This window comes from Bidens hawaiensis, unplaced genomic scaffold, assembly GCF_021521415.1.
Source record: "Bidens hawaiensis isolate Kalapana, Puna unplaced genomic scaffold, B.hawaiensis_p1.1 tig00009513_1, whole genome shotgun sequence".
In the NCBI taxonomy this organism is placed as follows: domain Eukaryota; kingdom Viridiplantae; phylum Streptophyta; class Magnoliopsida; order Asterales; family Asteraceae; genus Bidens; species Bidens hawaiensis.
In genome coordinates, this window is record NW_027491706.1 from 584,130 (window position 1) to 593,502 (window position 9,373).

The 9,373-nt window shown below is 34.7% G+C and overlaps 1 pseudogene across 1 annotated transcript; it reads right to left on the reverse strand.

The window, feature by feature from the left end:
• Window positions 1-531: 531 nt before the first annotated feature.
• LOC143532612 (monogalactosyldiacylglycerol synthase 2, chloroplastic-like) lies at window positions 532-5,732 on the reverse strand (annotated as a pseudogene). The gene is made up of 8 exons (XR_013135205.1): window positions 5,501-5,732; window positions 3,969-4,141; window positions 3,522-3,683; window positions 3,273-3,414; window positions 1,514-1,738; window positions 1,145-1,207; window positions 966-1,040; window positions 532-870 (listed from the first exon to the last, which is right to left on the reverse strand). The product of XR_013135205.1 is annotated as a monogalactosyldiacylglycerol synthase 2, chloroplastic-like (transcript).
• Window positions 5,733-9,373: the final 3,641 nt, after the last annotated feature.

The window sequence follows — 9,373 nt, forward strand, 5'->3', positions numbered from 1 at the left end:
CTCTGTTTTTCTGGTCACCAAAACCACCGTTTGCAATCAGCTGCCACCTTGGGCATGAACCGCCAATTTGAGCTCGAAGTTCAGTCGAGAAAGAAAAACTAACAACAGTTTGTATCAAATTAGGTTTTCACTCATGTATTCAAATTTTCACCGATAACAGTTATCAAATACAAGGATCTTCTGTAAAACATATTTTCACCTAATAAGAATTCTATGAACATGAAAGTCAAAGAGGTGTACTCGATCAGATTTAAAACCATTGAGCACTCAGCTTATTAAAATTCAATTTTCCTATAACATACGAATAACGAAGGGGAAATATGTAATTAATTTCTTGAATGAGACCCACAAAATAAAGAACGGAAAGAACTTTTTAAGCTCTTGAATTTCGAATCATTTATCATTGTAAACTAAGATCAAGGATTAAACAAGATTTTCACAACAACAATCAAACCCAAAAGGTGCCACATCAACTTCTTCAAGTTCTAAAGCACCCTTTACTTAAATCAATAACTACAAAACTTACAATTTCCCACACTCAAAAAGCTTTTTTCCAAGCTCAAAGAATGTTAGATAATAATATTCTATAAAAAACACATGCACATCTTGTTAGGTTAAGTTTGAAAACGATGACGTCAAAGCGTATGTCACGTCAGCAAGGGGCCCACGTTGGCACGCCAAGTCATGGATGTCCCTAACAATGTCAAACACCACCTCCGGTTGAGCCAACTTGAGTGCATTTTCAGACATTCTCTTGAGCTCGTCTACATTGGTGCTGAACCACCCTGCCACTATCTGAGCCGTCTCTTTTGGGCTACGGGTGAAGGCACCTGCACCATTGTTCACCACATACGGGACGTTTCCTTTTTCCTATTGGTCCAAAATGAAACAAATGTTAATGACATTTTCTTGCACAATATGTTATGAGAAAATCATCAAAAATTTAGAGGTAGTGTTTTATATACTTGTCCGGGAATATAGTCATTGAGGATGATCGGTAGCCCTCTGATCAACGCCTCCGCTATCGTGCCCGGGCCCGCCTACAAAAACCAACAAAAAGAATTAAAATCCTGAAACTTTTTACTGGTTTAAATAATAATATAAGTAATAATGTGTAATGAAAAATATAGCAAAAAGATTGTACCTTTGTTATAATGCAGTCACAAGCACCCATCCATTTTTGCATCTGAGTCTCAAATCCTCTAACCTACAATAAAATAACATGAAACTAAAAGATGAAATTTCAAACCATTTAATTGTTACTTAATTGCTTCAAGTTATGTTTTATCACTAGCAGGTAAAAAATATATTATTTTAAATGTTAGCTTAAAAGGAAATAGTTAAAACTAGCCCAAAACTTTATTATTGAAACAATATAGTTTTATATATTTTTAATCATATTTGACACACTTATTATTTAGAAAACACTAAAAAAGTTTAACAAAGGTGTTTTGTTTTCATAAGGCGTAAAAAATAAAATTTTGTTTACCCGACGTAAAAATATTTTTTTTACCTTAACAGGGATCTTCCACTCTAAGGACTCGAGTGAAGAAGCTAAAGATTTGTTTCGACCGCATATTATAACCATTTGTCCCAATGGATTCCCCGTTTCTTTATCGAATAAAGAGTCTGCAAGAGCCTTTGCGGTTTTCTTCACGGGCCCCATTCCTTCACCACCTCCCATTAATAAAACCGCAGGTAGTATCGGATCGAGTTCTAGCTCTACTCGTAAGTCATCCTGTAAAATACCCATATTACCCTTAAGAAAATATTACCATGACAAAGAAAACTGGCAAATGAAAATAAGGATCATACTTTCAAAAATCTAAACTTAGGGCGCGTTCGTTTCACAGAATTCGTGGGAATTCAAAGGAATTGGAATTAAAATCCCACTACATGTGTGTTCGTTTCGTTGGAATTGGAATCTTAATTCATGGGAATCTAAAATGGTGTGTTCGGTTGTCAAACAATTGGAATTGGAATTGGAATTCAATTCCTTCAAATTTCTTTAAATCAAGGGATTCTAAATCCTTCCAAAATGTGGAGGATTTCAAGTGAATTCGTTGAAATCTTTTCTCGAGTTTATTTATTTATTTATTTATTTATTTATTTTAACGAGAACAAAAAATAAAACATTTTAGTTTTTTTTTGTTTTCGATTTATATTTTGAGTGGTTGTTATGAATTTTTTATTATTATTTTTGAATATTTTTTTGAGGGGTTTTCAAAACCCCTCAAAAAAATATTCAAAAATAATAATAAAAAATTCATAACAACCCCTCAAAAAAATATTTAAAAATAATAATAAAAAATTAATAACTCAATATATAAATCGAAAACAAAAAAGTAAAAAAGATAAAATGGTTCCGCCGTTATCCTCGTTAAAAAAAAAACGATTCCAATTCCTTTGTCAAACGAACAAATCAAGAATGAAATGGGATTTCAATTCCTTCAAATTCCAATTCCTATTGGAATGTTTAGATTCCAAATCCAATTCGTTCCAATTCCAAATCCTATGCAAATTCCAATTCCAATTTCATTCCATTCCATTCCGTGAAACGAACACGCCCCTAAGGTAATTTGTACAGGTTATCAGGTTAAAAAGAAAGTGATTACGTGGCGGTGACAATTGAGCTCACACCTTAACAAAAACCAAAAAAACTGGTTTTTGGGATTTTGAAAATTGTTAAGATTCGGTTTTACCATTTGCGCTTGAAAATTTTGGCCCCCCAAATGAATTCGGGCTTAAAACTTTTGGTAAAATGCTTTTTGTTAGTTAATGATAATTGATTATTACAATTTGGACCAAACATCTTTAGGTTACATCATTTATTAATTTCTTATAAATTACTTAAACTTGGGTTTTTCGATTCGGTTTTTGGCTCATGCACATCCAAAAACGAACCAAGAAATCAGTTTTTGATAGATATAACCAAACCCTCAGTTTTTTTTATTGGGTTCGGTTATTTTGGTTTTGTGCACACTCGTCTTACAAATACACCTGGCGCTGTATTTCTCTCATCTCTTTACATGTCAGCCTTTTTATCAAATAAACCATAATATTCTCATCCTTTTGATCCTTTTTACATATCAGTCTCCTACATACCCTAATTTTAAGACTAGTTTTGACCAACTTTGACCCAAATGTACATGAAGCACCGCCCGCCTTGGGTGCGCTATTTAAAACTAAAGTCACATTGAATTAAAAATTAAATCGAAGTTACTTAATTGTTTATGCAATAACCATAAGAAAAATAAAGAAAAAGTGGTAACCTTATTAAGAACAGCACGTGCAAACGAGGGTCGAACTGGCAATCCAAAAACGCGTACTTGGTTAGGTTCTAAACGGTCCAACAATGCCCTCTTTGAAACCTCTTCGGAAGGACAATAACATCTTTTGACACCCGGGTGAAACCTAGTTACGTTACATTAATTTAAATATATATTTAGAAAGATCTAATACTATAAAAAATTAAAAGCTTAAAAAGGTTTAATGACAAGTTATATATGTATGTCCTTTACCATGTCTGGTGGCATGTATTAAGATCGGTTATAACCGTCACAAAGATAACTTTCTTTTGTAAGCCTTGCCACTTAAGAACCCGTAACGGTATGTGTTGCATAAGTGGATGAACACTGATGATAATGTCGGGTTTGTACTCCATTAAGCCCACTTCAACCTCCCTGAAATTCAAGATTTCCCAATAACATTATTAATAGTCAAAGGAACTGGTCGAAATGAGTTGACTTTTCTGCAAGTCAAACGGGCCACCAGGTTAAGCTGATCTGTAAACAGCTTTTTATCCATATTTTTGTATTTTTATAATTAATGTGTTATATATGTTTAAAAATACTAGACTTTTATAATAATAATCTTAGTTAAAAATAACGGTTTAGGAGGTTTTGATGTTTTGTGCATTTAATTTTTGATCCGTTGGAAATAATAATAGGATGAGGCTAAATATATACTTGGCATAGAAGGCGGCAATGGCAGCAAGATAAACACCATGTATCCATCGAGGAGAAGTGCCGTGAAACGCTACATTCCAAAGTTGGACATGTTTAACCATGAACTTGTACTGGTTTTCCATGTCGTTTAGCGGCCAACCCGTGTATTCCTTCCAAACATCCTTAACAAATACCTACAAAAACCGAACAAATGTATAAGTGTGTTTGTTATTATTAGCAATATGTTACTTTAATCAATATTCACAATCAGTAATTTGCCTTGATTTACCACCCAATGATTTGATGCAAAATAACCTTAGAAAATGATTAAATATGTTGGCTTGATCAGATACAGATACACAGTTACATAATGGTCTTATGTATTGAAGTTAAAGCAACATGTACAAATATAGTTTTATGTACTCAACTAGTTGATTTAAAAAAGTGTGTAACACTCTGGTGCTTTTGATCCCAAAAGCTAATGCCAGTCGCAAAGTGGTAGTTACTGAAAAAAACTAAAAAAATACTCTCTCCTGTCCCATTAAAAGTGTCATGGTTTGAAAAACACAAAGTTCAAGGAAGATTGAATGATTACCTTTTTTGCTTACAAAATGATAATAATGCCCTTGAAAATTGGGTCCATCAACATTGTTATTAATGCTAGTTATGTGTGTTTAAGGGTAAACTTGGAAATTGGCTAATAAATTTTGAAAGTGGACATTTGTAATGGAACAAATGGGACAACTAAAAAAGAAAATATGGACACTTTTAATGGAACGGAGTGAGTAATATTTATAGTTAATATTTTAACTTATTAACCTTTAAACATTAAAATATAAGATATTCTGATCATACCTTATCAGATTTGTTCAACCAAAAATCTAATTTGTTCAAATGCTCAAACTCATTGCTCAATCAATGGTTAGAAACATTCAATCAGATTTGAAAAACTCAGACCTATCACAATTGATGGTCAAATGTGTTCAAATACTGGTCAACCGTCAACTGCTTAAGGCAAACCGCTTCACGCGCCTCACGCGCCTCATACATGATGTCGCCTCAGGCCACATCATGTGATGTGTGCATTTTAAAATCAAGCTTATGTATCAAAGTTAAATAAACATGTATAAGTGTTTATATAGTTGTTGCATTCTATGCTTAAACAATGTTGTTGAGACTGGCCGGTCGAACCGGTCTGACTGGGATTCGGTCCACCGACCGGTCCGGTTCTATGCAGCTAGTTCGGTTCCTAAAAAACCGGCCGGTTCGAACTGGTTCACCAATCCGACCGGGGAACTGGACCGGATGAACCGGTTTACTATGAAAAAAATTACTTTTCTTTTTTGAAAATTCTTTTTTTCAAACCTTAACGTCATTTTTGGGGCAAAAGTTGTTCGGCTGGTCCAACTGGTTACCCATCCGGTTCGCTGTCCGATCCGGTTATGGAAACATTGCTGAAATATATGTAAATCTTGGCATGGTTATATTATTACTGAAATTAAATACGTACAAAGAGTATAGATATATCCCTATGCAGGGGAAGAAACTTATACCTTATATTCATCACCAAATTCCATCTAAACGCATCCCGAATCGCCTCAGCAGACGCACGGTGGCCACCGCCAGTGTCACTCATCAAAATAAGCACATTCTTGGTTCTCTCAGCACCAATTTGCACCATTTCCATGGTATCATCTTCATCATGAATCTCATACCTCACTCTTTTCTCACCGAAACCATACACTCCCACTCTTTCAAAAACCGCCTTTATCGAACTCTACGGTGGCGCCACCATCATCACCATCTTCTCCACCACCACCTATATATAATAATATATGTAATATACAACTAAACTAACTATATGTATATATATTGAATCTTTATTAAATAATTTTAAAAAAAAAAAATTTAAAACCCACATCAGATCTTTTATTTTAAGCAATTACCCAGAAAGGAAAACTTAAAAAGATCAATATTTTATAACTTTTGACAAATGGGTTTCTTCAAAGAAACATTAATATTTGTATCTTTATTCAATAACTAGGCTATAGCCCGTCTAATATATGGGTGGTTAAAAAAATACAAAAGAAAAATTAAATTTAATAATATACGTAATAACATACATTGCCGTCTCAAAAGCATATTAAAATATATGTATATGTCTACAAATATGTTTAATATAACATATTTTTATCTTATTGATTAATTTATAAATAGATTAAAATTAAATAGCTTATTAGATATAAATTACAATTTTGGAAATTGTTTGGGTGGAATCTTATTTAGATAGCATAATTAAAAGCCATGTAAAAACCATATTGCTTTAATATAATAGTTAGATTAGATTTTTAAAACCCACATCAGATTTTTGATTTTAAGCAATACCCAGAAAGGAAAACTTAAAAAGATTAAATGTTGATATGATTTGACAAATGGGTTTCTTCAAAGAAACATTAATATCAAGAAAGACTCAACAAAGAAACTGGGCCGGTTTTTCAGTTAACATTTAGAGGAGAGAGAAAGGGTTTTATGGTGGAATAATACCTTTTGTCATTGGTGGCAGATTTAAAGATTTGTTGTTGAAAAATTAACAGCCGTACAATTAGGGTTTTGGGGTCGGAATGTTCCATTGTCTAGATTCGGATCTTTTTTGAGTTATTTGTATTATTATTTTGAGGTAATATATTATTATTAAATGAATAGTGTAATGATGGAATCAATAGTTTGAAAGGAATAAGTATCATGGTTTTGTGAAAAAACTATGTGATTATAATAATTTAATGTTGGAAACATTGCTATTATGTCCTTTAAGATTTGGTGATTTCTAATGTTTTGAAAAACAATATTAGATTATTTTTGGGTCCTGTTAGGGACACCCTTCACACCCCACTAATACGTCACGTATAGCCATATACGCGGCGCATTGGTGGATTTGACAACCTAGCCGGAAAAAGCTGGGCTAGGTTGTCAAATCGTACCCTAATACGCCGCGTATAGACCTATATGTGGCGTATTATTGTTATGAATTATTGGAGCCCGGCTCCCCTCCCTTCCCCTCCTTTCCTTTTTTACATTATATATACATGCACTCCTCGGTTCTTCGATGTTCAACCAACAAACAACATAACTACCCACAATGTCTTGGTTTAACCATTTATTTCCAGAGGAGGAGCCGGGTTACGCCGCTAACGATCAGCCTGGCACGTCGTGGTTACCCGACTTTTCGTTATATATTTATTTTGTATAAAGTTGGTAGTTTTTTTTTAACTAACACTTGCTACGTTACGTTTTATTAGGAGTATGTCGGGTAGGATACTCAGCCCCAACAACCTTACGGTCAGGCTAGCTCGTCGGGCTTACCAAATTTAAACCAGATTTCGTTATTTGTATTTATTTACTATGAAGTTGTTAGTTTCCTTTTTAACTAAAGCATGCTACATTACGTTTTGTTAGGAGCAAATCGGTTATTATAGTCAGCCCGAACAGTTTTACGGTAACCCTGGCCCGCCGGACTTCCTAAATTTGAACCAGGTTTCCCGTACTATTACCTTTATTGTTTTTTTTATACAGTATTACTAGTGTTATTGTTAAAATGTGATTGTTATTAAAATATTATTATTGTAATATTATTATTATTATGAATATTATGATTATTATCACAATATTAGTATTACTAAAATAATATTATTCTAAATATATTGTTATGTTATTATTATTTTAATATTATTATTTATTATTAAAATATTAAATTTTATATTATTATGGGTATTACAATTTTATTATTATTATTATTGTTACTAACATTGTTGTTTGATTTTCTAATTTATGCATGTTAGGAGTACTTCGTGTCGGATTATGTAGATCAGCTAGCTGGTGTTTACGGTAGTCAGCCGTCGTACCAGTCACCTGTCGTCGGGTCGGATTATGGAGGCCAGTCTTCTTCATCGTACCAGAGTACACCAGTAGCAAATGATCCGTTTTACGAAACCGAATCTTCATCGTACCACGGACGAAACGATCATGCTGGGGCAAAACTAAATGATGATGATGATGAGGATGCCATGGCAAACCCAAATAACGAAGATGAGTACGACGATGACTACATACGCGAGGTGACGGTTTCGTATAAAACAGATGTTGTAAGACACCATGTGTTTTGTTTAAGTTAATATTACTTATTTGTGTATTATTTAATAAACGACTTAATAAATAGCGTAAAACTGTTTCAGATTTTTGAGAGCCGCGATGAGCTGAATAAATGGGTCAAAAATAGAGGATGAGACCATGGGTTTGTTGTTGTGGTCCAGCGGTCAAAGAAAAACAGATGTTGTAAGACACCGTGTGTTTTGTTTAAGTTAATATTACTTATTTGTGTGTTATTTAATAAACGACTTAATAAATAGCGTAAAACTGTTTCAGATTTTTGAGAGCCGCGAGGAGCTGAATAAATATGTCAAAAATAGAGGATGGGACCATGGATTTGTTGTTGTGGTCCAGTGGTCAAAGAAAAACGGTGTTGACCTTGCATGCAATCGTGGAGGCGAACCGAAAATAAAAGCCACGGTGAGACGTACCGGCAGTATTAAAAAATGTTGTCCTTTTAAGATCCTGGGCAGGTACGACTCGAGGGGTGCATATTAGAGTTCAAGTGGTAAACGAGACTCACAACCACGATCCCGTTGAACTCAAGGAGGGGTGTGCGGCTTTTAGAAAAATAAAAAGCGAGCAGCTGGATATGGTTGCGAGTTTACACTTGACCGGCGTGAAGCCCCTTCAAATCCAAGCAGCCCTCTGCGTAAAGTTTCCTGGTCTGCAACCCGCACTAAAGGACATATACAACCACACGGGCAAGATTAGAAGGGATGCGTTACTTGGCGATACCCCTATGAAGGTAGTTCAAAACCTTTGTAGTTTTACTGTGTAATTTACGTGCTTGTAATATTTACTAAAGTTTTATTTCATCCAATGCAGGCGCTGGAAAACTTTCTCGCAGGCAACGGTTTCACATTACATACCCGGGAGAATGTAACCGACGACAGGACGGAGGAAATTTTCTTCTGTCATAACAAGTCACATAAGATGTGGCGTACGTTCCCCAAGGTGTTGTTGATCGACACGACGTACGACACCAACATGTATGACTGGTCGTTGGTTCAGTTTATCGGTGTGACGTCGACATCACAGTCGTTTTGTATCGCCCACGCGTTTATGATCAGGGAACGACAGAGGAACTTCACCTGGGCTCTAGAGAAACTTAAATAAATGCTCGAGGATTGCATTGAGCCACGCGTGATTCTGACTGACGCGTACTAGGCCCTCATGAACTCCTGCGACGAGGTCTTCCCTAATGCCACCAAAAATTTATGCAGGTGGCACATATCCGAGAATATAAGGAAAAAAATTGAAGAGTCTATACAGGACGGATA